This window comes from Protopterus annectens, chromosome 2.part1 (assembly GCF_019279795.1).
Source record: "Protopterus annectens isolate FY-2018-M chromosome 2.part1, PAN1.0, whole genome shotgun sequence".
Classification (NCBI taxonomy): Eukaryota; Metazoa; Chordata; order Ceratodontiformes; family Protopteridae; genus Protopterus; species Protopterus annectens.
This window is the reverse complement of record NC_056729.1, coordinates 780617911-780634532: the sequence shown is the minus strand read 5'-3', so window position 1 is coordinate 780634532 and position 16622 is coordinate 780617911. Positions and strand designations below refer to the sequence as shown.

At 36.8% G+C, this 16622-nt stretch overlaps 1 protein-coding gene across 4 annotated transcripts in view; it reads right to left on the bottom strand.

Moving 5' to 3' along the window:
- Window positions 1-16622, bottom strand: part of CRACD (capping protein inhibiting regulator of actin dynamics) — a 1952305-nt gene that overhangs the window by 780821 nt on the left and 1154862 nt on the right. For all 4 annotated transcript variants that reach the window (XM_044062482.1, XM_044062485.1, XM_044062486.1 and 1 more), the window contains one exon: window positions 8478-8560. The gene's annotated coding sequence lies outside the window, so the exon portion shown is untranslated. The remainder of the gene's footprint in view (window positions 1-8477; window positions 8561-16622) is intronic.

Sequence of the window (16622 nt, the reverse complement as noted above, 5' to 3'; positions counted from 1 at the left end):
AGTACAGGTCAACACTAAGGGACTCTGGCTAACAAAGTTTGCAGATGACTGCAAACTGGGAGCCATTATTGAATCCCAAATGATGTGGATACTCTACAAAAGGCCTTACAGAAACAGATGCTTGGTGCCAGAGCCATGGGTTCAAGCTCAATGCCAAGAAATGTATTGTTATCCCTTTGGGAAAAACATGTATCCATGAATTACCATATAGGTGGCAGTACATTAAACACAGAAAGTGTGATAAGAGACTTAGGGACACAGGTGGACAGTGGTCTCACCTTCGATAACCACATCAACAGTCAGGAAATCCTTCTATGTGGCACACCTCATCACGAAGGGCTTTTCATCCAGAAAAAAGGAGGTCATTGTCCCACTGTACTCATCCCTCATTAGACCCATTATAGAATACAACGCCCCATTTGGTATGTACCTCTCAAGACATCTGCAACAACTGGAAAGGCCTCAGAAATACCTCACTAAAAGAATCACAGGTCTAAAGCAGATGCCCTATGCTGAAAAACTCCAGCTATACTCTGTTGCATATCGTCTACTCAGAGGCAATCTCTGCTTAACATACAAGGCCATGTCAAACCCAGAGCTGTTGGACATGCTACACTTAAAGAAATCCCAATCCCTCAGAGCCACAGGATCTAAACCTTGTCATCACAATAAACAAAACATGCTGGAGGGATAGGTTCCTGAGCCAGAGACTCCCCAGACTCTGGAATAGATTGTCCATACATGTCAAGCAGAGTGCCTCTTTGGACCTCTTCAAGAGGAACCTTGGAGAAAGGAAATTCACCCCAGGGATCATGTCAGTCGCCCTGCTAGACAGGGGTCCAGGAAAGTAAATAATGTGGGAAGAAATAGCCAGGGAATTGTTATGAATAGGCTTGTACAGGCCCTAGGGCTGATAGCCTAGTACCAACCTATGAACCTATGAACCTATGGGGGAGGGAGTGTAGGAACCCAGAAAGATGGGAACAACTTATCATGGTAAGAACACACTGTAAAAATGGTCTGCTAATGTACTATATTCTGTATCAGTCAGACAGTTATTCAATGGCTGTCCTGTTAAGGCTGTCACTGTCTCCAGAGTTACTTTAAGTAGGTGCCCATTGTCACCTGAGCTAATTGCATTAATTTCTAAGTTATACAATAACTCTTGTGCTTATGTTAAACAGGTTATTTTCTTTATAATTGCATTAAATTATAAAAAGGCACAAAATAAGACTGGACATTATCACCTTTATTTTTTGCATTAGCTACAGAACCCTTTGCTAATAGTATTAGATCCAATAAGAACATTAACAGTATTAAAATAAAATAAGATTTCAAACTAAAGATTCAAATCTTCACTAATGATATTTTACTAACAATAGGAAATATAGAAAATTCATTAGAACATAAAATTAATTAGTCCTATGAGTCAGTTTGAAGACATTTCAAACTTAAGATTTAATTGTTATAAAACAAGTACATTATTAATTAATAAAAAATTAAACAACATAAAATATTCTCACTTCAATTTGAATAGCAATCATATGGAATACCTTGGTATAACCATTATATCTAACAGTAAAGAAATGATACAGACAAACTTTTAACAGGTTTTTGATAAAATTTTAAGTATAGTCACAAATTGGAACAATTTCTTATTTACCATGGAAGTACAATTAATGCTTATTAAGACAGTAATTCTCCCTAAATAGTGTTTGTTTTAAAATCTTTAGGACTCTCACCACCAAAAAAATTGATAAGATAAATAATATTCTACTTATTTTATTTTATTTTTTTGGGTATACTAATAAACCAAGAGTTTCCTTTGACTGGCACAGAAAAGGTTGGGATAATGGTGGAATAGGATTCCCTGATATTCAATCGTATGCTACTTCAACAATTGTAAACATTACAGCATTATGTATAAATTCATCTTACAATTCAAAATGGAAGCAAATACATCAAGAAATGTTATTAGTAAATAAGAAATATATAATGACCAGTCATTAACAAATAATACCCACTAGTTTTATCTGGTTATTAAAAGACGTTTGCGTAAATGGTATTACACCCTCTTCTCAAATTCCCTATTTAAATAACATAATTTCCTCATTCCAAAAGTTCACATATTCTAACCATTGTATTAAAGACTTAATAATTTCTATGTTTCCAATTGTATATACAAATGACTGTTTAAAAACTCAACAAAATGTTAGTATTGAAACAACAAAGTAATTTAATTTATTGGCATTGATTCTTAAATGGTACTGATATATATATATATATATATATATATATATATATATATATATATATATATATATATATATATATATATATATATATATATATATATATATATATATATATACTGTGGAAAATTTAAGGTCCAAATACAATCAAGATTTTGAGAATTGGTTAATTTTACAAATATTTAGAGGCTTTGTGAACACAGAGGAAAATAAAATATTTAACCTAGATAAGAAATTGTTCCACAAATTACTTGAAATCTTAATAAATATCAATAATAATGCAATTAAAATAAACCTTTGTCACTAAGTTATAAAATACTTAAGTTAGATTTCATAGTTAGACAATTCCTATTGGAACTACTCCTCAGATGTTAATAATGAAGACTTCTCTAAAGAATACAATAAATTAATATTAAAATCAACAGATTAAACTACATCTTCATTATATTGGAAAATTTTCACATGGAAATTTTTACAAAGAGCTTTTGCCACTGTTAACAAAATTATAGTTATGCAATAAGTCAAATAGAATTAAATGCTGGAGATGTAATTCTGAAATAATAGCTTATTGGTTGCATATGGTATATGAATGTGAAGTCATCTCCCCTTTTTGGAAATAAATGAATACCTTTTTCAAGCTCTATGGTCAAATAGATGTAATATTTTTAAATAAAAATAAAAAACTTCTATTCACAAATGAACTTAGAAACTTGCTAACTACTTCAGTTAGCTGATGAAAAATGTAAAACAGTAACTTGGTTTTCAATTAGTCTTTATATATTAATGGCAAAGAAGCCTTATGCTTCAGAGAATACATACATGTTCACTATAATATTAATAAATGTTACATCAAACATTTGAGTACTTTCATGTTTACAGGTCGAACTTCTTCAGAAATGTGACAAGCTGTGAGAATACTGAGTTTTTTTTAGAACAATAGGTAGATGTGAGAAACTAAGGATTACTTGCATCACTTCCTTCCTTTTAGTGTCCTATGTGAAGCTATGGATTTTCTGAATCACTTCCTCCATTTTAGTGCACACCTTATATATTAAGTTTCCCACTGAGACCTGAGGGCATGTCTGCTTTAAGCTTAATTTGCCACTGCAGTTCCCTTACCTCTAACAAGGTGTTGTAGTCACCAAGAAACCTGTCCAGGCTTTTTAATACTAGGAATTTGAACTGAGAGTTATTTGTGCAGGTAAAAGTACACCTAGCTAGGGCATTACTCTCCTTTCCATTTCTTATGACCTGTCTATATTCCTTTACTCTGTCACCGAGTTTCCTGCTGGTTTTGCCTATATAGAAGGAATTGCAGGAAGAACAGATAGCTAAGTAAACCAGGTTCATGGAGTGGCAGTTGTAGGAGCTATTTACAGAAATAGTGGTGTTTCTGCTAGATAGCCTGTATTCAGAACATTCAAGGATGGAGTGGCAGCAGCAGCTACTACATTTCTTCATGCCTCTGGATTGGTGGGCATGGTTAATGATAGCATTGTCATTTTTCTCTAACAAAGTTTTCAGGGAGTTGGTCTTTTGGTAGCAAAAATCAGGGGACTCTCCCAGCACTCGCCCCAGTTCTTAGTTGTCTGTAATGAGATCCCAGTTTTTCTCTATGATCCCTCTAAGACTCTTAACGTCTCTTGAGACAGGAAGTGGGAATCTAGAGGTGATTTTCTTCACTTGTTTGTGTTTCGCAGTGAACCCTGCATTCAGGATTGGGGGAAATCTGGAGTGTCTTTAGGGGTGGATTTTTTTTCCACTGTCTCCAGTAGGTGTGGAGGGTAATGGCTTTCTAGGAAAAGTTGTTTTAGTATCTGGCTTTTCTTGAGGAAGGACTCCTCCTTGCTGACTAGTCTGCCAAGTCTAATGTACTGACCCCTGGCAATATTCCTTTTCATGAAGGGAGGGTGCTGGCTGTTATAGTCCAAGAAGTTGCTCCTTCATGACCCTTTTCTATAAATGTTGGAACTGAACATCCCAGAGGGGGGGGTCTAGGGAAATGTCCAGGAACTGCACCTCGCGACCATTGCCAGACATTGTAAAATCCAAGAAAGGAATGCTTTTTTTCATGATCCTTATGACATCTTTGAGTTCAGTTTCTGTGCCTTGCTGCATAAAAAAGATATAATCTATATATCTCTTATATAGATATACTTTGTCAAAACATTTTAGGTGTTAAAGTATATCACTCTCCCAGCTGGAGAGCACCAGATTCGCATAAGCTGGGGCCATTTTGGCTCCTGTAGTTACTCCTTTTTTGCTGGTGGAATATTGAAAGTAAAAAAAGTTATGTAGCACAATACTGATCAGCTCACATATGTTATTGATTTTCTTTCTGCTTAGGGTGGTGTGTTTTCTCAGGTAATTACTGTGAGGGTGAGGCCTTTCTTGTGAGGGATATTAAGTGTATAATGCCACTGCATCCAGGGTGAGCAGTTTCTGATCTCTGTTGGAGACTTGGTACTGGTGTAGTTGGTTGAGGAATTCCCAAGAATCCCTTAGATATAACTCCAGTTCTGTACTACTGGATTCAGATGGAAGTCTATGAACTGAGAAATGTCTTCTGTTTTAGTTCTTCTAGAAAGTAACCAAGTGACTGCAACCAAATCCACCACTCGAGCAGGTTGACGTTCTTCAAAAAAGAAGATGGTTTTTATCAAATGTTTTGAACAGGAATTATCCAAAGGTTATATTAGACAAGGTGGTAAGTTATGTAAAAAGCTGTTGGGGAAATAGATACACACCCCTTTTGGGAAAAATTTTTTAGACAAAAAGAGAAAGAAATTTGGAGAAGTTGATAGGACAGTATGTATCATCATGTTCAACCCATACACCAATTTAGTGAAGGAAATCTTGAACAGGCATTGGGAGTTGATAAACATCTCGGAGGGTAATAGTCTACTTTCAGTGAACAAGCCCATTACTGTTTGTAAAACTTCGTTTAACTTAAAAAGAATGTTAGAGGGTGCTTTAAAAACAAAACCCATTGAAACAAAGAGTGGAACCAGAAAATGAGGTTCCTGTAGCCAGTGTAAACATATTAATGAGAACAAGACAATTAAGTTGGACAATATTTTGAGAACAGTGTGTTATTGTAGGAAAGGGAACTGTAATACCCAAAGAATAGTTTATCTTGCTACTTGTTCACTTTGTCGAGCCTATTATATAGGCAAGACTGAAAGGAAACTAAAAACACGTATTTATGAACACCTATACAAGATAAAAAAGGGGGACAATAAAAATGCATTAAGTAAGCACGTGTTGGACAAAGGGGAAGATCACGTATTTACATTTTCTATTATTGACCAGGTGGATATTTCAGCCTGTGGTGGGAATTGGAAGGTTTTTTTGGCACAGAAAGAGAGTGAGTGGCAAATCTATTGTGATGCCACGACTGCCCCTGGTCTTAACGATAGTATTAGTATAAAACCTTTTTTATTAGTAGATCGTGGGTAAAAGACATACAGCAAGTATTGTTTCATGTTGTAAATTAATATTTAAAATACACTTGACAAATTATATGAAACCATAGGTTGTAGGTAATATATTTTATCATTTTATTATCATTTTATTATTATTTTAAAATTTACATACATAATTTTTACATACATCTATATATTGTCAACATTCAAGTTTTTAATAGGAATTATTGTTTATTGTTTATTAAAACAATGAAGTTTTTAAAATGAAAAAATTTTTTGGCGCCAAAAAGGCTTTATAAGGGTCAATTAATGTGCAATTATTGGTTCTGAAGAAGTCTGCTTACACTCAGATGAAAGCGCTTAACCTTAAAACCTGGTAGTGTTTTAGCTTTTGGAGTTTGTGCTACAATAAACTGTCTTGAAACGTGGAAGTCTCAACCTGCTCGAGTGGTGGATTTGGTTGCAGTCACTTGGTTACTTTTGTGGTACATTGTTTTTGGTTTTCTTAGTTCTTCTAGAAGAAACTATATGTCTGAAGGGAGGATGGATCTCACTTTTCTGGGTCTTGGGTAGCCCGAATAACTTCCCTAAGCTAGGGTTGTACACCATCAGGATGTCAAATTCTGCTCTGTTATTTTCCCTTGCTGCAACATCTCTAATAACTGTACAGCTATGTCTAGAAATTCAACTACCACTTTTTTTTTTCAAACCAGGTTTCATAACAGTTGTCATTTTCTAACTTCTGCTTCATTTGCTTACTGTTTTATTATAACAATGCTTGCCCCCTTGTCTGCTTTCATAACTCTAATGTTGTCTTCCCTAAGTTCCTCTAATGCAGCTTTTTCTTTGGGGGTCATATTGTGCCATTTGGTGCAGGGTTTTGCTTAGACTATCCCTGAAATCCCTTACACACACCCTAGAGAACACTTTTAACATGCTGTTAAGCACACGGTTTTATCCTAATGTACAGTTTTAAGTCTAGCACCATGTCTGTAATGCTGGCCCTTTGGGCTGGTATGAAATGAAGTCCTTTTTTTAAGGAGATCAATCGTTCCATCACTGAAATCTTTTTTAGATAAGTTAGACACTGAGAAGGTTGGAGGGTGGATCCCTTAGTCTTATTGTTGTTTCCTAGGTCTGCCTCACGGCCTTCCCCTCCCTGGTTTCCCAGGATTGAGCTGTACCTTGTGACCTGCTTGGGGGATGGGATAAAAAATAATTCTCTTAGATATTTATTCAAGGGTCATTAGAGGCATTATTAGTGTTAACATTAACATTTGAGTTAGTGTTCAGGTTTCCTCCTGACCTTGGTCAGTGAAACTCTTGGTTTGGAGGGTGATTGCTTCTCTTGGTGTCAGTGGTACCTTGTGTCTGTTGTTGGTAAACCTCTGGAATGTTTTCTGGTGGCTGGGAGGGTTCTGCACTGTTTGTTGGAGCTTGGCATTGTTCTGGGTTGTTCGTGGGTCCTCAGTGCTGCTTAGTGTGGTTTCTACAGGCTCGGCATGCTTTGGAGCCAATCCGTGGGTGTCTGGAAGATTTAAACTGGCATGGATTGGCTTTGAGTTGATCCTGAGTAGGCAAAGTGTCATCTTCTTTGTTATTAACCTGGTAGGCTTTAAGGTTATTATACTGATTTAAGTCTTTAAGGAGTTTTTTTTTCTTTTTCTTTAGAGTGAGTGTCGCTACATGCCTGATAAGCCTGGGATCTATGCTATCCCAAAAGGAGGGCAATTGCAACAGACAAACTTATGCCTTCTTCTGAATAGGTAAGACTTTTTCAAATTACATAAAGGTTTTGCAGTCTGTGAGGTATGATTTGTCTGCCCCACACAGCTGAATATATTTTATGAGGGACTACATTACGTTTGTTATTCTGTTTTTGAGCAGGTTATCACAAGGTAATAAATATTTTTTTAAAATATGAATCATGGTGGACATTTCTACAAAAGAAAATATCGCAAACAGACTAGAAAGCTATCTACTTTCACATAAATTGATACAATGCAGCTGCGAGAAGCATGATTGCAGTATTTCTTTCACAGTGATTAAAATTGTTCTAGCATACCCAACATCAGATAAGTAGAATCACTTACCTCTCAAGCTGACAAGTGAAAAAAGCTCTAAAGCTGACCTTGAAGAGATATGGTGAGAAACTCTTTTTCTGTAACACAGTTATCAAGTTTACATTTAAAGATAATTAAAAGACTAACTCATCGCAGCTATGTCAGTTGCTAGAGGAGGGAATGGCTACACAGTTAATGTGATGATGAATGTTTAACTACTTAAAGAATACTTGTTGTAGTGTTATCAGTGTATCAGTATTATATAATCTGCAGACTGAATTCAGTTTATGGTTTTGTGACGTTTGGTATTATTTATGTATTGCTAAGGAAGTGTATGTTCTTTTCTTTGGTCAACTGACAATTTCAGAAATTGCTGTTAAATTTATAACCTTAGAACTGGTTACTGTGCAGATGATCACTGATATGTATATAGATTATGATCTGGGGAGAGTAAAAGCATGCTTATTATAGAGATATCTGCTAGGGAACAGCAGCCTTGCCACTGGCAGCAACTGGTCTTTGTAACAGAAGATAAGTGTTGCTAAAATGTGAGACCAACATCACAAAATGCAAAAATAAAATAGTAACGTACAATGATCAATACTTGTATTATAGGCAATAATCGTTTGCTTGCTTAGATAAAGTGATATGTGGAATGTTGGTAAAAAAGCAGCTGAATAATAGAAATGTTAATTTACAGTTTGCAAAAAAAATACAGTAAATAGTAAATCCCATACCTTCCAAAACTGTGGTTCTCAGCTGTATTTACTTTCCACACTGTTCTCTGTTCCAGCCAACATCATCACAAATCACTAGTAACCTGTGATAAAATAAAGGAAATAAAAACGTTACCAGTCCTGTCAGAGTAACCTGTGATAAAATAAAGGAAATAAAAACGTTACCAGTCCTGACAGAAACCAGACAGGCACTCTTATGCTAAATGAGAGGTATAAATGAAGTACACTGTTCAGTAAAGAAGGAAGCTTATCATTCTAACAAATTCTTATATGCAACATGAGTGTCACAGGCCTTCTTAGTTTGTTAGTTTCTTCTAAGTTACAGTTGCTGCATCAAAGTGATGCTTGGGTGCCTTCAATGTGCAGTCTGCTTATAATCTCAGGGTCTGCAGGCATTATTGCTAGGTATTGCAGGTTCCTTTCACATCCCAGAGATGTACCATAGGTGAATTGGCATTTCTCAAAATTGCCTGTAAGATGCAGTAAGAGTGAGAGTGCGTGCATGTGGGTATATCTACAGGTGGGTGAGATGAATTTCCTCTAGCGTCAGTTGCCCAGTGCAAAAGACACCAGGGAATGCACTGCCATTTGCTGTTTTCCATACAAAGTCACTACCAGTGTGATTTCTAAGTGAGCACCAGCAGTGGTTTGCTTCTTTAGGGAGATTTCTACCTTCTCTGACTTAGTGCAACTGCGAAGTTGGTATATATATTTTTAAGGGCATGCCCCACATCGGGACAGAGTCAACTGAAGTTGACTTTTCTCTGTTGTGAGCATTATTTTTTGGCATTTCTGATACTTGGGTTTTGCCTTTCTGCATTCCTTAGTAGAACCACAAGTTCAAGTGTGTGTGTGTGTGTGTGTGTGTGTGTGTGTGTGTGTGTGTGTGTGTGTGTGTGTGTGTGTGTGTGTGTGTGTGTGTGTGTGTGTGTGTGTGTGTGTGTGTGTGTGTGTGTGTGTGTGTGTGTGTATCCTATAACTGGTTGGTGTTTCATTCAGGACAAGATACTATGCTCTGAGCCCAGTGAGTGCCAGGAAAATGTATATGTGGTTCCATCATCTAATGGTTAGCTCTGAATCCAGTGATCTGCATTCAAATCTCAGTGGAGCTTGCTGTGCTTTCCGTTTCAATGGATCAGGGAAAAATGGTTCACACAGTCTACCCTGACCTGGTCAAGGCATTTGACACAATACTCCACTCAGGCATTGCTGACAAACTTAAGAGGTTAGGTACAAATCCTTATGTCACCCGCTCAATAGCCAACTGGCTCCCAGACAGGACCCAGGAAGCTAGAGTTGGGGAGTCCACCTCTACAAAGAGACCAGTCACAAATGGAGTCCCTCAGGGATCGGTCTTGGGACCACTCCACTTTGGCATTTGATTCTATGAAGTCAAGGCCAATGTTAATGGCCTCTGGCTGACTACATTTGCTAATAATTGCAAATTAGGAGCTGTCATTGAATCGTCCAACACAAATGTTCTCCAGGAAGGGCTGATACAGGCAAACAACTGGAGTCAGAGCCATGGACTAAAACTAAATGCCAAGAAATGCATAATAGTATCCTTTGAGAAGTCATCAATGCCTGGTAACTATCATACTGACAACATACCAAGATTTGACCCAGTACTCAGAGACTTGTAGACACACATAGATAGTAATCTAGCCTTTGGCCATCATGTGTCTACAGTGGGGAGGAAATCATTCTATGTTGTACAACTTATAAACAAAGGTATGGTATCCAAGTCCAAGGAAGTCATTGTTCCACTGTAGTCAGCATTCATCAGACCTATCTTTGAGTACAATGTCCCCTTTGGCATGAACCTAACCAGGCATATTCAATTGGAATGTCCACAGAGGTACCTGACTAAATGAATACAGGGAGTAAGTAACATGTCCCGTGCAGACCACCTCAAGGCCCTATTCCTGTATTCTGTCTCCTACAGGATGCTCAGGGGAGATCTATGCCTGGCATACAAGGCATTGTCAGACCCCACTCTGATGGACCTTCTGCATATCTACAAAAAAGACTGCACAAGAATTACCCATTGTGAAGACTTAAACCTCGCCTGTGATATAAACTGTACATGCTGGACAGACAGGTATGTATCCCACAGACTACCCTTTCTCTAGATCAGACTCCCCATCAACGTGAAGCAGAGTTCCTCCCTAACCCAATTCAAGTGTAACTTGGAGAACTGGATGGGGAACAGGAAATGCATCCCTCGTCTGGCACCTATGTCTCTAACAGACACAAGCAGCTTGTAAAAGGTTCATTTCCCAGGATCCTGCTTGTAAACATTTCAGCTCCCAAGCCCCTGCTTACATTTATCAAGGGTACCAGAACTTGTCAGAGATTTGGGATGCATGGCTAGTCTTAAAAAGGCCCTTGTGGTCGTTAGCCTAGTAAACTCTTATGAACCTGTATAAGGCTGAGCTCCCCACAATCCTGCATTGGATTAAGCAGGCAGTCATAGACGGAATAATGAAATGAATACTTAAATGAATAACACATGCATACACATAATTTACTGTCCCTTTTCATAATACTGTTAATTGTCATTTAAGTGGATTTCCATTGTACAATAAAAAAAGGAAAAAGTGAAATTGATGCATAAATTAATCCTTGGATTCAAAGTACTTCTTTATTATTTATTACTATCAAGCAGTTCTTATTTTGCATAAGGCACAAACAGCATAGTAAAAGGCAGTTGCTAACTCTATCACTTACAGAGCCACTATCACTATGAAGGATAGTCTCTATGTTTCAAAAGTGGGAAATATCTTTTTATTAAAAAAACATACCCTTTAAAAACCTTTTTTGAATTTTAAAGAAAAAACATAAGTGCACTTATTCACGCAAAATGGGGAAAGAATGAATATGCACAGTAAATGTGATAACATCATCTGGGGAATTAGGGCTTTCTGTGCACAGAGAATGTTATAAACTATTTGGCTCTCTGAGTGTAAATGTTTGTATCTCCAAAACAGTTTAACATACTCTCATGAAATATTTAGGAAATGTTACCAGGTAATTGCAAAATAAACAAATTCAGACTGTATCCCTAGCTCAAAGGTAAAGGAGTATAAAGGAGCTAAAGTAGCTTGAACTATAATAATACAAATAGTGGTTTAATGTCATTTTGTATGCCACAACATATTAAAAAGAAAGAAAATATAACTTTTATGTAGAAATGGCTATTGTTTTTTCAACTTGTAATCGCAATAATGACATGCATTTTGCTAGTTTTTTTGTATTTGTTACTCAGCAGATAACTGGCAACTAAACTTTTATTTTAAAATCACTGGCAGGCAGATGTTGCAGATAGTACATTCAGATGGCTATTTTGGGCTGAGTTTGACCTTATGTTCAAATATCAATATGTTCAGCTTCAATGCATGCTTATACATTTTCCTGGTTAAAACACACAAATAATCTGGCTTATCAGCCTACTGCATGAGCTACTAGCTCTTAGGGCAAGTAGGCATTGAAATCTCAAATATGTGCATATCTATTAGAAAAAGGGGAATATGCAATAATGCCAAAAACAATTACCATAACACAATATCTCTAATTTATTTCTGATTTCATAACAGCACATAACAGTGAAAACTTACAAATACATGCTACATCTGTCTGAATCACCATAAAACGTATGTCTGTTGTGAAATGAAAGGCAGAAGGTACAGTAGCAACATGGTTCTAAAGGACTATAGGACTACTGGTGGTGTCTAGCAATATAAGAGCATGTCTCTAAAACTATCTGGAATAGTCTAGAAAATAAATTAGGTATATATATATATATATATATATATATATATATATATATATATATATATATAAAATCAGTATGCTTAGCTACAGAATGCACCTTGCTGTTAACTTCAATATCAAGATGTCTTCAAATATAAAACATGCCCACAACTTTATCTTCATGTAATAGCTTACACTACATATGAGTCTAAACTTAGGGGTGCAAGCGTAAGCTGTATCTTTCTCACAGATACACACACACGTGCACGCGTGCGCGCGCACACACACATACATAAAATGTCTTGTGCATGCCTGCTATAAATGTGATGACCACCTAAGTTGGCACCCTGCATGCATACCTCATGTGTCACAGACTATAATTGAAAAAATTCTGTACCCATAGCAGCTCCATGGCATAAATGAATAAACCCTTGACTGTACCACAGATGACCTAGGTTTGAATAGTAGCTTGGCTACTACATTAGCCGGCTGGTACAGTGGGACACAATGACTGAAACTAGATCACTCATCATAAAAGGGAGGAAACGATCCAGTCTGCTGCACTGCTAACACATATTTAAGTTTATTATTTAGCCTTGTGATTCAGGGCAAATTCTTGGCATTAGTCAAACTGTGCAAGTTCAGTAACTCTTTTGTGCATTTGTGGGGAAACCTGCATATACACTGGTGAGGGGGAATTGCTAGGTCAGGCACATCAATGACCAGAACAGGAATTAGCATAATAAGCAAAAATCCAAGCCTTCTACAGATAAAGGACCACATGCACTCAGGTCTTGCTTCTGAACGAACCTGTTCAATCTTCTCATAAGGTGGTTGAAATAAGATGCTAAATTCCAGGCAGACCAGGGGGGATGAATGGGTCAAGAAGGAGAATGGAAGTCTGATGACCAAAGAGGACTACCAGAAAAAAAGGATACGAAGAAGTGTTGTGTCCATTTCAAATGTGCTTGGGATAGTGTAATATATCAGAGAGGCATAAGTCATGTTAATAAGTTATTTATGCTATGCTCATTAGTTATATGTGCACTGTATACTGAATTGTAGGCAGTATGTCTACATTATATCTGCAAAACAGTGGCCTACATAGAAATGCAAACAAAACTGTACAATATTACTAGCTACCACTAGTGGGTGATAGCAAGCCCAAGCAAAATGGTTGCATAACTCCAAAGTGCAGGCTATGCTTCAGCATAAAAGTGCAAAAAATGTTCTCAGGGAACAGAAGAGCCAAAAAAGCAAAGAAGCATGCAGTAGGGAGTGTGAAAACTCAGACAGCAGCATTTAAAGATGTACCACAGGAAGAAGAATGAGTATGCGTTTTGTGAAAAAAGTTTGTAGGTGCAGCAGAAAATGTCAGAAGAAAGCAATCTACAGGGTACAGCCAGCAACATGACCTGACTTTCCAGGACTTACAGGAAGAGCAGAAGGCAATGGGAAATGAATTACCAGAGAACAATAAGAATGGCGGAATTGGAAAAACAGTGAGGTAGAAGATTGCCAAACTCCTCAAATAGTACAATCATAGCCACCACCTCCCACACCGAGCTACTAGGTGTCACTATTGATAACAAACTGAAGTTTGACATTCATCTATCTCAAACCGTTAAAAAAACTCACATCAGACTTGGCTCTCTCTACCCCATCAAGCCTTTTCTTACAAACCAAGCCAGACTAGACATCACCAGAACTCACTTCCTATCCATTCTACTCTACGCTTCTACCATCCTCACCAGATTTAGCAAACCTGAACTTACCAAACTTGAATGCTGCTACAACAAATTAGCTAAGTTTGCTACAAACTCCCCACCTAGGTTCCATCATTGCTCCTCCCTATAACAATTAAAATGGTTAGAACTTCCCCAACACCTTACTTACACCCAACTCATTCTCACCCACCATGTAATATACCAGCCAGACAGAGTCCCAGCCTTGCAACACTCACTCCAACAATATAGTAATACTTGACAACTCCGTTTTACACACAAAAATCCTCCTACAATTTTCCAAAAGCAAGAACAAGGCTGGGGATACCCTTTACTCCCACCATATTTCTAAAACCTGGAACACAATTTCAAAGTGCACTTTAAATATTACAAACCCAACTCAATTCAAGAAACGGCTAAAAAGCCACCTATATAGCAACTGGACCTGCTCCTGCATCAATCCAGGCTAATACATTTCCTGTATGTCTTTTTTCTAACCCAAATCCTCCTAGAACAGTAACCACCTATTAACCCCTACTAATTTTGTTGGAAATCTCTGTCTCTTCAAACCCCCCTCTCCTCTTTCTCTATCTATACTAACCTGACTAACAGAACTAAACTTCCCTCAAATGCTTACTATGTAATAATATAAAACTGTATACTCTGTAACTATGCTCTTAATACCATCCTCTGATTTTTTAATGAGATGCCACTGATGACAATGTATATTTGTACTTCTATTATTACCGTAATCTACTTTTACTCTTATATTAATGCTTATGTAACTTGTACATCTGGAGCTTTTCTCCCTAGGACTCCACTGAAAACAGGCTTATACCCAGATGGACAATCCCGGTTAACAAATGTAAAATAAATAAATAATAAATCTAGACGAACAGGTCCAGGTACTATAAAGTTTGCATTTTAAAAGTACCTAGCAGAATGCATACTGTACAGCTTAAAATATTTTGTGGCATTACTAAACAAAAGACTTGTAGTGATGCATAAAGTTCCTAAGACATGCATAATATACACAGTGAGCAGGAAACGTCAAGTGGAAGGACCTTCAAGACATGCATTAACTTGAATACATTCCTACAAAGAAGATATTTTACTGCATGCATGAATTTATGAGTTGTTTCTTTTCAGAGTACGTTCATAAAAAGAATGGGAGATTTTTTTCTGAGGATTTATTTAATCAAAAAAAAAGGGTGGGTATTGGTAAGTACAATTGAAGAACTAAAGGCAGTGGGAGTGGTAGACAGGTCATCTGTTCTGCAATATTAACATTATGACAGAAGTAGGATAGAGTGTTTATGAAACGAGGAGGAGAGCAAGGAAGGTCATGAAATGCAAACAGTTTAAATCTTCTTGATTGTCCTGGGAAACATGGTGCAGGAGATTAACAGACATCAGCAGTGGAAGGAAGAAGACATTAACATAGTGCACAGTAAATGTGGGTTCTGCTATAGGGAAAAGTAAGATCTGAAAAGACTGAACCATCAGCAGAATGATCATGTTTGAAGTGCATAAATCCAAATCAGGTTTGAACTGCACCAGAAGGAAGACAGTGTTTGAGTAGGGGGAAAGTAAGGATTAGGGGTATAAAAGAAGCAGGCTTCCAGATGTACTCATTGCTACAACTTGGGTTCATAGCCAGTTTTATGCTTGGGGATCCAGGGAAGAAGTCAAAGAAGCCCCCCTCCCCCCGCTTTTAAACTATCAGGAAATTCTGCTTTCCTAAGTTACATCAGTGCTGGATATATAAGTAGCATAGGTGTTGGTGGCTCAGACAGAAAAGCTTTTTATATTTTTTTGTTTCAAACGTCACCTTGTTTTGGAAATGTTGGTGTTATGTGATCTCATTTATAAAAGTCACTTCTATAAGACATGCATTTCACCAATGGAAATGAGGTGAGCCACTTTCTTGAAAGTAGAAGACAAATACATGTCTTATTTAACTATATAAATTATATGTATATGCCAGAGGAGATATTTATGAGTAGAAAATATTAAATGAAAATTTAAAATGCACACCATTGCAAAGAGTTAGTAACGCATGCCAAAACTGCAATATTTGGTGCTTTAAAAACTCATCAGTGATTATGTTTTTACAGGGATATCTTATTAGACAGTATATTATAAAAAGAAGCTTTGTTTGGCTGGAGTTTCTAACAGTTATTATGCACCGTGTGGACATTTTACTGATACATTTTATCACAGAGGTAACATGACAACAATGGTCCTCTGACAAAAATTATGTTTGTAATGATGCAAAGTAGTATAAACATGTAGTGGTTCAGAACACCTGTTGTCTGCCCTGCAAATGAACTTGTCTTACAATAACTGAAATCTCTTAGAAATTGAGATTATAATAATTAAACAATACATTCCAATTTAAGTAATTCAAGAGCATTTTTTCATTCATAATACAAAATTACATATTTCTTAATTATGTCTTTACTATAGATCATAAAATGGAACAACCACAACAATGGGCACATGGAAATTCTATTTAATGTCTTCCGTTAAAGATATTGTTCCATCAACAAAGGCTTTTGGAATGCTAATATTTTCACTGACAAAAAATGACTAGACATTTAATATGAATATATACACTCCAAAATGGTCTATAGTATAATGAGATTAAAACAACTGGCCACTTTGG